The following is a 16,908-nucleotide window of genomic DNA, read 5'->3' as shown; positions in this document are numbered from 1 at the left end:
AAGGTCTTAATACCAAAAATATGCAATGAATTCCTAACTTAATACTGGGTTAATTGAACAATAGAAGCAATAATGCTAGTATGAGTAACAAGAAATGTTTCTCCTTGCATAAGCTTATATCAGGGCTGATAACCAATGATAGTTAACAAGAAGATAAAAATAACTATAAGTATCAAACCAGTTGTCGACCAATACAGGTATGCAATCAAAGAAAGATTAAAAGAAGTAAAAGGGACTCCACAAACACAGACCCCGCCTGTTTACCAATAACATCACCTCTAGCATTTCTAGTATTAGAGGCACTGCCTGCCCAGGGACATTCGTTACACGGCCATGGTATCCTGACCGTACAAAGGTCGCATAATCACTTGTTCCCTAAATAGGAACTCCTATGAATGGCCACACGAGGGTTTTACTGTCTCTTACTTCCAATCCATGAAACTGCACCCTACAGAGCATTAATTCACTGGCCCAAAGAGACTACACCAGTACAACCAATAGGGACCACAGACCTCCCCATGGGCCAACAATTTAGGTTGGGGTGACCTCGGAGAATAAAATAACCTCCGAGGGACTTAGATTTAGACTTAGCAGTCAAAAGTGCAACATCACTTACTGATCCAAAATACTTAATCAACAGAACAAGTTACCCTAAAGATAATAGTGCAACCCTATTTTAGAGTCAATATTGACAATACGGTTTATGACCTCGATGTTGGATCAGAACATCCCGATGGTTCAGCAAAGTTTCATTTGTTCAACAATTACAGTCCTGTGTGATCTGAGTTCAGACCAGAGCAATCCAGGTCGATTTCTATCAAACAACTTGGTACTAATTCTTACATCTCCTTATCTGTGATACAGAGATTTAATTCTTACATATTTTTTTTCTTTTTGTTTTCTATTTTTTTCTACTTTTCTTCAAGTATGCCTGGGTGCTGGACAAGCTGAAGGCAGAGCAGGAAGCACTGACATCTCCCTGTGGAAGTTTGAGACCAAGAAATACTACACCTCACCGTCATCGATGCCCCAGGTCACCATGACTTTATCAAGAACATGATCAGTCACCTCACAGACTGTGCTGTGCTGATTGTGGCAAGTGGTGTAGCTGAGTTTGAGCCTGGCATCTCCAATAAAGGGCTGACCCGTGAGCATGTTCTGCTGGCCTATACACTGGATGTGAAGCAGCTCATTGTGGCAGTCAGTACAACGGACATCACGAGCCTCCTTACAGTCGTGCACGCTTCAAGAACATCAGTAAGGAGACGAAGGCCTAAGTCAAGAAGATCAGTTTCAACTCTGAAGCTGTCGCCTTCGTGCCCATCTTGGGCTGGCATGGGGACAGCATGATAGAACCCAGCAACAAGATGTCCTGGTTCGGAGGCTGGAAAATCACCAAGAAGGAAGGAAACGTGGTGGGCATGACCCTGCTAGAAGCGCTGGACTCCATCATGCCCCCTGCCCTCCCTGTGAACAAGCCCCTGTGGTTATATATAAGATTGGGGACATTGGCACCATGCCCATGGGCCAGGTAGAAACAGGCTTCCTCAGGCTAGGCACGGTGGTGACCACCGCCTCCTGTAACACTACCATGGAAGTCAAGTCTATAGAGATGCACCATGGGGCCCTGGCTGAGGCCCTGCCTGGTGACAATGTGGGCTTCAATGTGAAGCTCTCTGCAGGGAAGGAAACAGACAATGAAATCCAAGAGGCACAGAGAACTCCCTTCGGATGTAACTTGCATCCATCCTCTGCATGACATATCATAGTGAAACTAGCAAAATGCAAAGATAAGGAGAGAATTCTGAAAGCAACTAGGGACAAACGGGCATTCACCTACGAGGAAAGACACATAAGGGTAGTAGCAGACCTATGCACAGAAACTTAGCAGGCCAGAAGGGAGTGACAGGAAATATTCAATGTGCTGAATAGGAAAAATATTCAGCCAAGAATCCTTTATCCAGCAGGCTGTCATTCAAAATAGAAGGAGATACACAGGTTCCCCCCCCCAACCAAGAAAACTGAAGGAGTTCATCACCACTAAACTAGCCCTATAAGAGATCCGAAGGGGACTCTGTGAGTGCAATATTCCAAAGACCGCAAAGGACCAGAAACATTGCTACAAGCATGAAACCTACAGATAACATAGTGACACTAAATCCATATCTTTCAATAACCCTGAATGTAAATGGACTCATTGCTCCAATCAAAAGACAGAGGTTATCAGAATGCATAAAAAAAAAAGACCCATCTATTTTCTGTCCCATTTTAGACCTGAGGACACCTTCAGATTGAAAGTGAGGGGATGGAGAACCATCTATCATGCTACTGGAAGTCAAAAGAAAGCTGGAGTAGCCATACCTGTATCATACAAACTAGATTTTAAACTCAAGGCTGTAACAAGAAATGAAGAAAGGTATTATATCATCATTATGGGGTCTATCCATCAAGAAAAGCTAACAATTATAAATGTTTATGAACCCAATTTGTAGCACCCAAATATGTAAAATAATCACAAACATAAGCAATCTTATTGTAAAAATGTGGTAATTGCCAGGTGACTTTAATACTCCACTTACAACAATAGACAGATCATCTAGGCAGAAAATCAATAAGGAAACAATGACCCTGAATGATACACTGGACCAGATGGACTTGACAGATATATTCACAACTTTTCATCCAAAAGCAGCAGAATACACATTCTTCTTGACTGCACATGGAACATTCTCCAAGAAAGATCACATACTGGGTCACAAAACAGCCCTCAATAAATATAAAAGAACTGAAATCATACTATGCACATTTTGAGATCACAATGCTATGAAACTTGAAATCAACCACAAGAAAACCTCCAAATGCATGGAGGTTAAAGAACATCCTACTAAAGAATGAATGGGTCAACCAGGTAATTAAACAAGAAATTTAAAAATATGTGAAAAGAAATGAAACTGAAAACATGACTGTTCAAACCCTTTGGAATGCAACAAAATGCAGTCCTAAGAGGAAAATACATTGCAGTTCAGACCTGTCTCAAGAAAAATCCCAAATACAAAATCTAACAGCACACCTAAAGGATCAGAAGCAGAACACCAAAGAAACTCCAAGGCCAGCAGAAGAAGAGAAATAATAAAGATTAGAGCAGAGGGGGTCCGGGTGGCTCAGTCAGTTGAGCGTCTCACTTTGGTTCAGGTCATGATCTCGCAGTTTCTGAGTTCGAGCCCCACGTCAGGCTCTGTGCTGACAGCTCAGAGCCTGCAGCCTGCTTCAGATTCTGTGTCTCCTTCTCTCTCTGCCCCTCGCCCTCTTGTGCTTTGTCTCTATCAACAAATAAATAAATGTAAAAAATTTTTTGTAAAAAAGAAAATAAAAGATTAGAGCAGAAATAAACAATATAGAATCCGAAAAACAGTAAAACAGATCAATGAAACTAAGAGCTAGGTTTTTGAAAAATAAAATTGATTAACCCCTAGCCAGACTTGTCAAAAAGAGAGAGGACCCAAATAGATAAAATCAAGAATGAAATTGGACTTATCACAAACAACCCGTCAGAAATATGGTTATCAAAGAATACTATGAAAAATTTTATGCCAACATACTGGACAACCTGGGAGAAATTGACAAATTCCTAAACACCCACACACTACCAAAACTCAAACTGGAGGAAATAGAAAATTTGAACAGACCCATAACTAGTGAAGAAATTAAATCCATGATCAAAAATCTCCCGGGGCGCCTGGGTGGCGCAGTCGGTTGAGCGTCCGACTTCAGCCAGGTCACGATCTCACGGTCTGTGAGTTCGAGCCCCGCGTCGGGCTCTGGGCTGATGGCTCAGAGCCTGGAGCCTGTTTCCGATTCTGTGTCTCCCTCTCTCTCTGCCCCTCCCCCGTTCATGCTCTGTCTCTCTCTGTCCCAAAAATAAAATAAAAACGTTGAAAAAAAAATTAAAAAAAAAAAAATCTCCCAACAAGGAGCGCCTGGGTGGCTCAGTCAGTTGGGCATCTGACTTCAGCTCAGGTCACGATCTCACGGTCCGTGAGTTCGAGCCCCGCGTCGGGCTCTGGGCTGACGGCTCAGAGCCTGGAGCCTGTTTCCGATTCTGTGTCTCCCTCTCTCTCTGCCCCTCCCCCGTTCATGCTCTGTCTCTCTCTGTCCCAAAAATAAATAAACGTTAAAAAAAAAAAATCTCCCAACAAATAAGAGTCCTGGGTCAGATGGCTTTACAGGGGAATTCTACCAGTTAATACCAGTCCTTCTCATGCTGTTCCAATATGTAAAGAAAACTTGTGGACTCATTCTATGAAGCCAACATTACTTTGATTCCCAAACCAGACAGGGATCCCACAAAAAAGGAGAACTACAGGCCAATATCCCTGATGAACATGGATGCAAAAATTCTCAACAAGTACTAGCAAATCGAATTCAATGACATATAAAAAGAATTATTCACCATGATCGAGTGGGATTCATTCCCGGGTTGCAGGGCTGGTTCATTATTCCCAAACCGATCAATGTGATTCATCACATTAAAAAAGAAAGGAGAAGAACCATATGATCCTGTCAATCGATGCAGCAAAAGCATTTGACAAAATATGGCACCCTTTCTTGATAAAAACTCTCAAGAAACTTGGGATCGAAGGAACGTACTTAAACATCATAAAAGCCATATATGAAAAGCCCACAACTAATATCATCCTCACTGGGGAAATACTGAGAGCTTTCCCCCTGAGATGGGAACAAGACAGGGATGTCCACTCTCACTGCAGTTGTTTAACATAGTATTGGAAGTCCTAGCATCGGCAGTCAGATAGCAAAAGGAAATAAAAGGCATCAAAATGGGCATAGAAGAAGTCAAACTTTCACTTTTTATGGACGACATGATACTCTACATGGAAAACCTGAAAGACTCCATGAAAAGGCTGCTAGAACTGATACATGAATTCAGCAAAGTCATGGGGTAAAAATCATTGGACAGAATTCGGTTGCATTTTTATATACCCAGTAATGAAGCAACAGAAAGAGAAATAAAGAAACTTATCCCATTTACAATTGCAACCAAGACCATAAAATACCTAGGAATAAACCTAACCAATGATGTAAAAGATCTGTATGCTGAAAACTATAGAAACCTTATGAAGGAAATTGAAGAAAACACACAAAAAAATGGAAAAACTTTCCATGCTCATGGATTGGAAGAATAAATATTGTTAAAATGTCAATACTCCCCAAAGCAATCTACACATTCAATGCAATCCCAATCAAAATTCCATCAGCATTCTTCTCAAAGCTAGAAGAAACAATCCTAAAATTTGTGTGGAACCACAAAAGACCCCGAATAACCAAATTAATATTAAAGAAGAAAACCAAAGCAGGAGGCATCACAATCCCAGACTTTAGCCTCTACTACAAAGCTGTCATCATCAAGATAGCATGGTATTGGCACAAACACAGACACATAGACCAATGGAATAGAATAGAAACCCCAGAACTAGACCCACAAAAGTATGGCCAACTCATCTTTGACAAAGCAGGAAAGAATATCCAATGGAAAAAAGTCTCTTTAGCAAATGGTGGTGGGAGATCTGGACAGCAACATGCAGAAGAATGAAACTGGACCAGTTGCTTACACCAGACACAAAAATAAACTCAAAATGGATGAAAGACCTAAATGTGAGACAGGAAACCATCAAAAACCCAGAGGAGAAAACAGGCAACAACCTCTTTGACCTCAGCCGCAGCAATTTCTTGCTCATCACGTCTCCAAAGTCAAGGGAATTAAAAGCAAAAGTGAATTATTGGGACCTCATGAAGATAAAAAGCTTCTGCACTGCAAAGGAAACAACCAACAAAACTAAAAGGCAACTGACAGGATGGGAAAAGATATTTGCAAATGACATATCAGATAAAAAGCTGGTATTCAAAATCTATAAAGAACTTAGGAAATCCAACACCCAAAAAACAAATAATCCAGTGAAGAAATGGGCATAAGACATGAATAGCCACTTTGCCAAAGAAGACATCTAGATGGCCAACAGGCACATGAAAAGATGCTCAACATCACTCATCATCAGGGAAATGCAAATCAAAACCACACTGAGATAACCTCCTCACACAGGTCAGAGTGGCTAAAATGAGCAAATCAGGAGACTATAGATGCTGGCGAGGATGTAGAGAAATGGGAACCCCCTTGCACTGTTGGTGAGAATGCAAACTGGTGCAGCCGCTCTGGAAAACAGCGTGGAGGTTCCTCAAAAAATTAAAAATAGATCTACCCTGTGACCCAACAATAGCACTACTAGGAACTTACCCAAGGGATACAGGAGTTCTGATGCCTAGGGGCACATGTGCCCCAATGTTTATAGCAATGCTTTCAACAATAGCCAAATGGTGGAAAGAGCCTAAGTGTCCATCAACTGATGAATGGATAAAGAAGATGTGGTTTATATATACAAAGGAATACTACTTGACAATGAGAAAGAATGAAATCATGCCATTTGCAGCAATGTGGATGGAACTGGAAGGTATTATGCTGAGTGAAATAAGTCAGTCAAAGGAAGACAGATACATGTTTTCACACATAGGTGGAAATTGAGAAACTTAACAGAAGACCATGGGGGAAGGGGGGAAAAAAGTTACAGAGAGGGAGGGAGGCAAACATAAGAGACTCTTAAACAGAACAAACTGAGGGTTGATGGGGGTGGGGGAGAGGGATAATGGGGGTTGAGCATTGAGGAGGGCACCTGTTGGGATGAGCATTGGCTGTTGTATGGAAGCAATGAATCACAGGAATCTACCCCCAAAACCAAGAACACACTGTACTCATTGTATGTTAGCCAATTTGGCAAGTTATATTAAAAAGAACTACTTTGAGCCAAATGAAAATACAAAATACTTAAACTTCCGGGGCAGCAAAACCAGTGCTATGGAGGAAATTCATAGCTATATGCTCACATTAAAAAATAAAATCTAAAATCAACCTAACTTTAGACATTTAAGGAACTAGAAAAAGGACAAACTGAACCCAAAGCTAAGGGGGTGGGGGGACACAAATTGCTCAAATCAGAAGTGAAAATGGGGATGGTATTATGGATTCCTTAGAAATAAAAAGGATAATGAGAGTGCTGTGAACAACTGCATGCCAGATGCTGAATAACCTACATGTAACAGACAAATTCTTAGAAACACAAAACCCTGAATCACTAAATTCTACCCCTGAAACTAATGTTACAGTGTATGTTAACTAGAATTTAAGTAAAAACTTGGAAGAAAAAAAAAACCTACGAAGACTGAACCCCCAAATAGAAAATCTGAAGAGACCTATAACCAGTAAGGAGATTGAATCAGTGACCAAAAGTCTGACAGTGGAAAGGCCTGTACCCAATGGCTTCCCTAGTGAATTCTGGTGAAATTTTAAGGAATAATGCCAAATATCCATCCTTTTCCCAAAAATTGAGAACACTTCCTAACTCATTCTATGAGGCTAGCATTGCCGTGAAACCAAGATAAAGACACTATAAAACAAAGCTACAGACCATCATCCCTAGTGAACATTGATGTAAAATTCCTCAAGAAAATACTAGCAAACATTCAGCAGCATATTAAGAGAACTATATACCATGACCAAATAGTATTTATTCCTCGAATGCAGGAATGGTTCAGCATATAAAAACAGATGAACGTAATGTGCCACATCAACAGAATGAAAGGAAAAAAAACCACGGGATCGTCTCAACAGGTGCAGAAAAAATGTTTGACAAAATTCAACACACCTTTCTTGATATCAACACTCAATCGGAGCGCCTGGGTGGCTCATTTCCTTCAGAGTCAGGCTCGTGACCTTCAGAGTCAGGCTCAGCTCGTGATCTCACAGTTTGTGAGTTCCAGCCCCACACCGGGCTCACTGCTGTCAATGCCGAGCCCACTTTGGATCCTCTGTCCCCGTCTCTCACCGCCCTTCCCCCACTTGCCCTCTCCCAAAAATAAACATAAAAAACTCAATAAACTGAAAATAAAGGAAACTGCCTCCACATAATAAAAGCCATATATGCGAAATCCACAGTAACCCTCATATTTACTTAATGGTGAAAGACTGACCACTTTCCCTCTAAGATGAGAAGCAAGACAAAAGTGCCTAATTTCGCCACTTGTCTTCAACATGGTCCTACGAACAGAAGTGCTCTGGCTAGCGCATCTTGTACCTACGGTGAGACATGTAGTCAAAAATCAGAGACAGGAAGCACAAGGGTTGCCCCAGGCTGGGGGGAAGGGATGGGAGTCGTCCTCTAACAACACAGAGGACACTTTGTGCAGGGTGGGGAGCCTTTGGAGAGGGAAGGGTGGGACACTTTTACCTAACAGGTTTATTTAACACTACTGAACGGTATGCTTTAAAGTGGTTAAGGGGCACCTGGGTGACTCAGTCGGTTAAGCGTCCCACTTTGGCTCAGTCATGATCTCCTGGTTCGTGAGTTCGAGCCCCCGGTCAGGCTCTGTGCTGACCGCTCAGAGCCTGGAGCCTGCTTCTGATTCTCTGTCTCCCCCTCCCTCTGCCCCTCCCTTACTTGCACTCTGTTGGCCTAAAAAGTAAGCATTAACAAAAGTGGCTAATACAGTTTTGTTATGTTTCACCACTGTAAAAACACATGTTAAAAGTAAAGAGCTTTAAAATAAAAAAGACGGGAGTTTGCAACAGATCAGCTGTAGAGCCTCAGGTCAGGCACCCACACCTCAGCCTCTGTTTCCTCATCCATTAAAGGGACACCGGAGCTCAATCCACTCTAGGCTGTGACAGGGAAGACCCTGCCAGTAGTGGGGGTCCAGCTCCCGGCCCCTTGAAGCAGCAGCAGCCCCAAGGGGTCTCACCCTTCAGTCCTGGGCATCAGGCCCTCAGCTTCCTGTCCCCCATCCATCATGCGCAAAAACCCCAGCACCCCGGTCTCAGGGCTGGAGGGACATCTCAAGTGGGCATTACCATCGCTCAGATGCCGAGGCCAGCCCCCAGCACCCTGACCCCGGCTGGCTGATTGAGCCTGACCATGTGCATCTCCGACCAGCTCCCTCAACACCCCTTCCCCAGACCTGGGCACACACTGGAGAACACAGGCAGCAGATATCCCAGCGGTGGGGAGGGAAGGACCGGCTTTGGGCACCAACATCCACTGCACGCCTGTGAGATCCTGGCTGGGCACTGAGCCTCTGCGTAAACCATTCAGTGCCCACCACGCCCCAGCAAGACAGGCACCATTACTACCCCCATCTCGCCAATGGGCAAACAGAGGCACAAGGAGATTAAGTCCACAGTAAGCGGCACTGCTGCAGAGTCTAAGAATATTTGCATCAGGGAGACTGAGGCTGCGAGGTGGAAGGCCCTCATGACTCCTTCTCCCCCAGAGGCACCCGTTCCAAGGCTGTGTGGCCACGTTTCCTAGAGGGGGGTCCTCCTAAAGGTCCCATGTGTTTCTATTCCCTATTCATATGCTCTTCTGGTCAGGGACCAGTAGGTTGCAAGACATCTGGGGCCCTGCAGGGGCAATGGGGGTTATGGGAAAGGGATTCTATTTGGTCTTGAACCTGACCAACTCCATCCAAGCACCATTTACATGAGATTGGCACGTGGTGGGGTGGGGGTGAAAAACACCCCAAGGCCAAGGGCTGCGTCGATGCCCACAGGCCATGCTCCCTGGGTGGGGTGGCCCCCGGGTACTGGGGCTGAACAGCTGGGATAGGAAGCAGGATTAGCGCACGGCTGGGTCCCAAACCTGCACATTTCTCCCCAGGTGCATGGTTGCTTTACACTCACGTGACACGGGGAGGATTTAAGCCGGGACACGGAAAGGCTCTTTGGTGGCAGTATTTAAGCTGAGGCCCAAAGGGGAAGAAGCAGCAGCTAATCTAGCACAAACGAGGGGAAGAGTCGTCAGGACGAGGGAACAGCATGTGCACAACCAGAGGCCAAAAACTCAACAAGGACCAAGTCGGCTTGCAGATTTGAACTGACCATTCCTTTGTCCCCCCAGCTGCAAGGTCTTCAGGGCTTCAAAAGATCTTGGCTTTTTTGTCTAGCTCACTCTAGTAATTGTACTATATTGGGTGCCATGTGCCACACCCCATTCTTAGGATCGAATGTGGACTGTTTCATTTAATCCTCCCCAAAATAGCTGAGGTAGTCGCAATTATTCCCATTTTACAGACGAACACGTGAGGCTCAGATGGTTTGAGCACCTGTCCCAAGGTCACACAGCTAGTGAGTGGGTCATCGGGGATTCCAGCCCTCGTCTTCCCGATTGCAGAGATCACTGTACCCCAGCTGTAACCTGCCTTACCAGCAGGCAGGGTCTGTTTCCTGCTCTGAGCAAAGGCTTTCTCTGCGCCTTCCCATTTAACACTCTGAGCAGCCCCGTGTGGTGGGACTCAGCATCCTCAGCCTAAAAACCGAATCAAGCCCAGGAAGATTAAGCCACAAGGGGAGGGAGCCGGACTCTGATCCCCAAGGTCTCGCATGCCCCTGTGCAGGTGCAGGGGTCCTCAACATATCCTTGCATCATCACAAGGCTTGGAGTAAAGACTTCTTCCACATGTGGTCACAGGGGATGCCTCAACCCTCCACCCCACACCCACCTGTAGGGAGGGGAGAGGGCCTGAGGGATCAGAACGGGGGCGGCCACTGGGAGGAGTCTCCAGGTGAGCAGATACCCAGCCGAGGTGGCTGGAAACTCGCCAAGTTCAGTAGGCAAGTCACCTAGACAGAGCAGGTGTCCAGCAGATACTCTTCGGATGTTTCAGAAGGTGGGAGGGTGAACGGGTCAGGGTCAGGGGCTGCGTGGGGCTAGGGTGGAACAGGAGCACCAGGATAAGAGCCTGAAGAGCTGGTGACTGGGAGGAGAGACGTTCAGCAGTTGGATTTGGCTGGCTCTCAGGCATGTGACGGAGGGGCTGGGCTCAGAAGCTAATGAACCCTGGGTTTTAGGGCCTGGGTGACCAACCCCCCTCTGCTCTTGCCCCTTCATTTCTGAGGACTCGGCCATGCCCCATGTGACAAGGACAGAGCAATCTCTCCATGCTAGGCACAAGCTATGCCCCTCACATTCATCTCCAAATACCTCTACATCCCCTCTCCCAGGCAAGATCCCAGTGATCAGACAGGTTAGGGGCTTGCCCAAGGTCGCGCAGATGGCAAGGGGTGAGGCCAGGACTGAAACCTGGGCCTGGAAACTCGAGAGCCATGTTGGCATCCAGGGGACCCTCTGAACCTGTGATCACTGTTCCTACAAATCCTCCCTGGTGCACGCACCCCTCTTCAGTCCCCTGTGTTCATATTCTGGCCCCAGCCTAGTTGTCTAAACACAATTGTGCATTTTTCTCCTCTTCTTCTCATGACTTAAGTATGCCAAGCCCTCACCTACTCCAGTCCCTTTGCACAGGTCAGTCCCACTGCCTGGATCACTCTTCCTGCCTGGCCCCTTCCTCCTTTGTATCTTCAACATCACTTTCCCAGAGAAGCCTTCCCCCACTTCCCGGCCCCCTCTCCATCGTTGTCTTATAAACCCTGTAGCATATATGTACTTTGACACCAATAAGTCTGCTTACTTGTAATGGCGGCCACCACTGCTCTAGAAGGAAGGGACTGTGCTGGGGTTATGCACCATTGCATCCCCGTTGCTAGAACATAGTTGACCTTGAGATATGGGACCACGAGCCCTCATTCAGCTTCATGCCCACACTCCTCCAGACGGCTCCCTGCATTTTGTTCCAAGAGCATTCTGTGTCGGATGCAGAATAACTTCTCCTGGGAAGTTAGGGGGTGACTAGTGATGCTGGACGAGGAACACAAAACCTCCATTAACCAGAGGCTGGAAATTTCCTGAGGCTAACGGAATAGCTTTTCCGTTCTTGGAAATACAGACATGTTTCCTGGTCCCACATGAAATGAATTAGATGAATTGGATGAACTGTTGATTTGTCAATGCACATGAATGCATGGAACATAATTCTTACTGACCTCAGGGCAACTGCAGGGTCTCACCACGCCCCTTTTTTTTATGGTTACTCTCACTTGCGTTTCTGCTTCTGTATATTTGAAGGCTCACAAATTCTGCTGGTTCTCTTCTCCTCTTCCCTCCCGGCATTAGAGACCCGAGGTCAGGTGGCCGCCTCTTCCCCAGGGGATCTGATCCAGTGCTTGGGACACCGTCTACACTCCCGTGACTCCCCAGTTGACTCATTCAGAGCCTTCTATGGGAGTGTCTGAGAGCCATCTCAAACTCAGTGTGCCCCAAACAGAACCCTGGGGACCACCTCCCCCCGCCCCAGCCTCGCTTCTCCTCCAGTTGTCCCATGGCGTGGTCAAAGGCGCCTTCCCCCAGTTGTTCAAGCTAGGATTTGACTCACACTTGACTTCTATTGCATTTGCTGCGTCAGCAAATCCCTTCAGCTCTGGCCTCCTAAAATCTAGCCATACGGGTTGATCAGCGTCCTCCTAAAACCCGGGTCCACCCAAGGCTCAGAGCGTGGCCTCATTTGGAAACAGATCTTTGCAGGTATAATGAAGATGAAGACCTACCAAACTAGGGGGGTCTAAATCCAATGGGTTGGTGTCCTTCTGAGAGAAGAGGACCCCCGGAGAAGGCACAGGAAAACGGAGGCAGAGGTCCAAGCGAGGCAGCCCCATGCCAGGGAGCCCCAAGGACTGCCAGAAGCCACCTTCCGGAAGCTGGAGGGGGACAAGGGAGAAATTTCTTTCCCTGAGCCTTCAGAGGGAGCATGGGGCCTTTGCAGATTCCTCAGTTTGGGACCTCCAGCTTCCAGAATTGTTGGAGAAGGAATTTGTTCTTTTAAGCCATCAGGTCTGTGGCGGTTACAGCAGCCCTAAGGAGAAAGGGGGGCGGTATCCAGACCCATCCACCTGTGCCAGTGTTGTCTTCCAAGTTCCCATCAGCCTCGAACGGAACAGCCCCAACAGCCTGCCAGCTGGTCCCCATGCCATTGCCCCTCAAGACCTTCTCCCCTCAGTGGTCCAGATGAATGTGTCTGTCATTTACACGCTGAATCAGGTGCGAGGTTTAAGAGGGCATGTTGGCTTGAGGCGCCATTCCATCCCTACCGCTGGGACATACACACTCAGATGTTTGTTAAGCAAACAAATCCACAGGTGAATGAATGACACACAGCCCCAGTTTATGTGCACGGCCCGTCCCACTCCACTGAACGCCAGGCTTGTGTTTTCTTTTTTTGAATGTTTGAGAAAGACAGATGGTGAGTGGGGGAGGGGCAGAAAGAAGGGGACAGAGGAGCCAAAGAGGGCTCCACGCTGCCATCAGTGAGCCCGGGGTGGGGCTCGAACTCATGAACCGTGAGGCCATGACCTGAGCCAAAGTCGGATGCTCAACCGACTGAGCCGCCCAGGGGCCCCCAAGCTTGTGTTTCCATCTGCTCACTTGGCAACTCCACTTGGTGGCCCCTTGACATAGCAAACTTAACACGTCCACACAGAGCTTCTGATCTTCCCCTCAGATGGGCTCCACCCCTGGTCTGTCCCCACTCGCTGTCCCCGAGTCCTCAAGACGAGCAGAGGCCAGAGACGCTGGAATCACCTCTCACTCCTTCCTGCCTTTCCTGCCTCATGTATCCTAGTTGGGAGCAGTCGCTGCCGAGGTACCTCCCTTCTCACCATCTCCTTGGTTACCTGCTTGCTCCCAGCCACCTGGACTCCCACCCGGATTAGTGGTCTCGCCTCCTAACCGGCCCTGCTTCCACCCGTACCCAGTGATGATCATTTTCAACCCAGCAGCCTAAAAAAATCCATTGGAAAATATCACTGGTTAGCTCCCTCCATTTCTCTCAGAGTAAAATCCAAAATTCTTAACTAAAGTGCATAATGCAGGAAACATCCAGCCTGACAACCCCCTGGCCTGGTCTCCTGAGACACTCCCTTCATTCCCGTAGCCACACTCACCTCCTGGGGTGGGGGTGGGGGGTCACAGTCACACCTCAGGGCCTTTGCAATTGGTGTATATTCTGCTAAGGTTGCTTTGACCCCAATCTGACCAGTCTCAGTAATGTGGTGGGCAGACTGCTAAGACCCCAGTGACCTTCTAGAGTGGACGGAACCTAGGAAATGATGGGCTGTCACTCCCGTGTTACATGAAGCCAAAAGGGGATTTTCGGATATAGTTATGGTTCCTAATTAGTTGACTTAGAGTCAATTAAAAATGGAGATTATCGGGTGGGTTTGGCCTTATGAGATAAGCCTCTTACACCTGGCTCTAGAGGTGGGGGACAGAGGAAGCCAGAAATTTGAAGCATGAGCAGGATTTGACGTACCATCCACTGGCTTTGCAGGTGGTGGTGGCCATGTGGGAGGGGTACACAAACAGCTCCCTAATCACAGCCAGCGAGGAAATGGGTGCCCCAATCCTACAGCCAACAGGGGACCGAGTTACTCCAGTGGCAAGGAGGAGCTAGGAAAGAGATTCTCGCCCCCTGCCATCTTCCAGAGGAGAATGCAACCCATGGGACACCGTGATTTGGCTGTGGGATCCCCTGAGCAGACACCCTGGCCAGACGATGCTAGACTCCCGATGTACAACTGAGCCAATACAGGCGTGCTGGTTTAAGCTGCCATAGTTTGTGCTAATTCTATGTGCAGCAACAGAAAAAAAAATACAGATAATCTTCAAACCTCTGGAGAGGGAGAAGATATTTTCAGTTCATAGACCCTAGAAGCTCAGATCCAGAATATAAAGAAATTCTAAAGAAAGAAAGAAAGAGAGAGAAAGAGACAGAGAGAAAGAAAGAAAGAGAGAGAAAGAGGAAGAAAGAAAGAGAGAGGAAGAAAAGAAAGAAAAGGAAAGAAAGAAAGAAAGAAAGAAAGAAAGAAAGAAAGAAAGAAAGAAAGAAAGAAAGAAATAGGCAACTCCATAGAAAAGGACCAAAACACCTGAAAAGACACTTTACCAAAGAGGATACCCAAGGGGCTAACAAACATCAGGCAAAGATGAAAACTGGAACGAGTTAGGACTCACACCCACCAAAACCCACCAGTGACAAAGCGAAGAAACACCCAGCGTTGGCCAGGATGAGGCACAGCTGAGATCCTCCTACCCTGCTGGAGGAGGTCAGCTTGGTAAACATACTCTCAAGACGAACGATCTACTGAACTTGAACCTATGGGTAACCTGTGGTCCAGCAGTCAGGCTCCGGAACGTGTATACTCAACAGACATGACTACACAATCCTATATGCCACACGCACATCATTCACAGTGATGTACAACGGCCTGGCCATCCGAGGTCTCTCCGACCTTCCCTGGTCCCCACGCCTCCCTTGGCTGCACCCCCACTGGCTTCCCTGCTGTTTCTTGAACGCAGCAGTAACCCTCCTCCCTCCTGCCCTGGCACCTTCTCTGTCCTCCACACGGCGGTCTCCTGCCCCAGAGCACTTCTCGACATCCTGGCGGACAGTTTGGGAAGGTCAGGAAAAAGCTTTGACTTCCACGCCTGGGGATCTGCTGCTGTCATCTGGCGAGCAGGGACCACGGATGTTGCTACACATCCTACGATGCACAGGACAGTCCCCCCCCCCCACAACAGAGCGTCCACGGTGCCGAGGTGACTAAGTCCACCCCGTGGATCACAATGGCTCAGTCCCCAACTTCCTTCAAGTCTGCTGGACTGCCACTCTCCCAGGGAGCCCTTCCCAAACCACCCTGGTTAAGATTTTACATGAGCCTTCAAGAGGGCACGCCTTCCCCACATGCCTTTGTTTCTCTATAATAGTTACCATCAGCTGACACACTGTTCTACTTGTTACAGTCTCCCCTTTACCCACTAGACTATACACTCACAAGAGAGTGAGTTGTGATCTCTCTCCACATCCCTAGCCCCCTACAACAGGTGCTCAACCGACACCGGTTGGATGGAAGGAAACAGTAAATGAGGAAGGAAGTCACCAAACTTCACCGTGTGCCTGGCACTTTTATTCGTTCTCAATTGAAAGGTGCGCGAATATTGTTAAGATGCCAATAACCACCCAAGTCTTTGAGAGGAAGGCCTCTCCTCTGCTTGTATCCTACTCGTTCTAAGTAGTTTGCTTCCAAGGTCTGTGTGCTTCACGACTGAAATCTGACTGTAGTTTTTGTTCCAGGAAGATTATTGCCCATAAACTCGGGGTGGGGGAGGGAAAGGCAGAGGTAAAGACCACACACGTTCGGGAAACAGACTGGCACTCTTTGGATGCAAAGCCCATGAAGGCCTAGAGAGAAACTTGGTGCGGGATGGTGAGCTTCTGTTTCTTACGCTAAATCATCTGGACTCCCTGAAGTAGCCAAGTGGGCACTTTAACACTGGTGTGGAAGACAAACACACCCCCTCTGTGATGGTGAAATCCGAGTTTCAGGAGGGGGCTCCGTGAGAACCTGGGCCATCTCTGAGGGTCAGGAGCGCGGGGAGGGGGGCTACGAGGGGCCTCAGCTTGAAGAGCAAGGCTCTGACGTCAGCCTCTTTGATGCAGTGCTTGCTTCCCCATGTCCTGGCTCACAGGACTTGTCTGCAGATTTCTGAGCATGAACTTGCAAAAGTTTCTTAAATTTAGAAGCGATGAGATGTGTTCGAAAATACTGTGCTATTTTTAATACATACCCCCGAAGAGGCATTTTCAAAGAATGAGATTTTCGGAAGTGGAACTTTTCTATTTGTTGTTCTTCCCAGTGAATTGTCTTAACCGCCCTCTGTGGACGCGGACTCCGTCCTGGCAACCGATGCATTAGATGGAGATTCTCTTCGACTGGCTCTATAAGAGCAATCACAGCAAATGATGTGGAGCCCAAGCAACCCACGTTGTGTCCTAATAGGGTCATCAGCCTCACAGCTGTCACCAACCACATTTGGTCACGACGGGGACTCTGGACCTAAG

General features: G+C 47.1%; 1 pseudogene; it reads left to right on the top strand.

The window, feature by feature from the left end:
- The first annotated feature begins 712 nt into the window (after nucleotides 1–712).
- Nucleotides 713–1,941, top strand: LOC122471171 (annotated as a pseudogene).
- The last annotated feature ends 14,967 nt before the right edge of the window (nucleotides 1,942–16,908 follow it).

The sequence above is a fragment of the Prionailurus bengalensis genome, chromosome E3 (assembly GCF_016509475.1).
Source record: "Prionailurus bengalensis isolate Pbe53 chromosome E3, Fcat_Pben_1.1_paternal_pri, whole genome shotgun sequence".
NCBI classification, from domain to species: domain Eukaryota; kingdom Metazoa; phylum Chordata; class Mammalia; order Carnivora; family Felidae; genus Prionailurus; species Prionailurus bengalensis.
The sequence above is the reverse complement of the archived record's forward strand: the minus strand, read 5'-3'. Positions and strand labels throughout refer to the sequence as shown.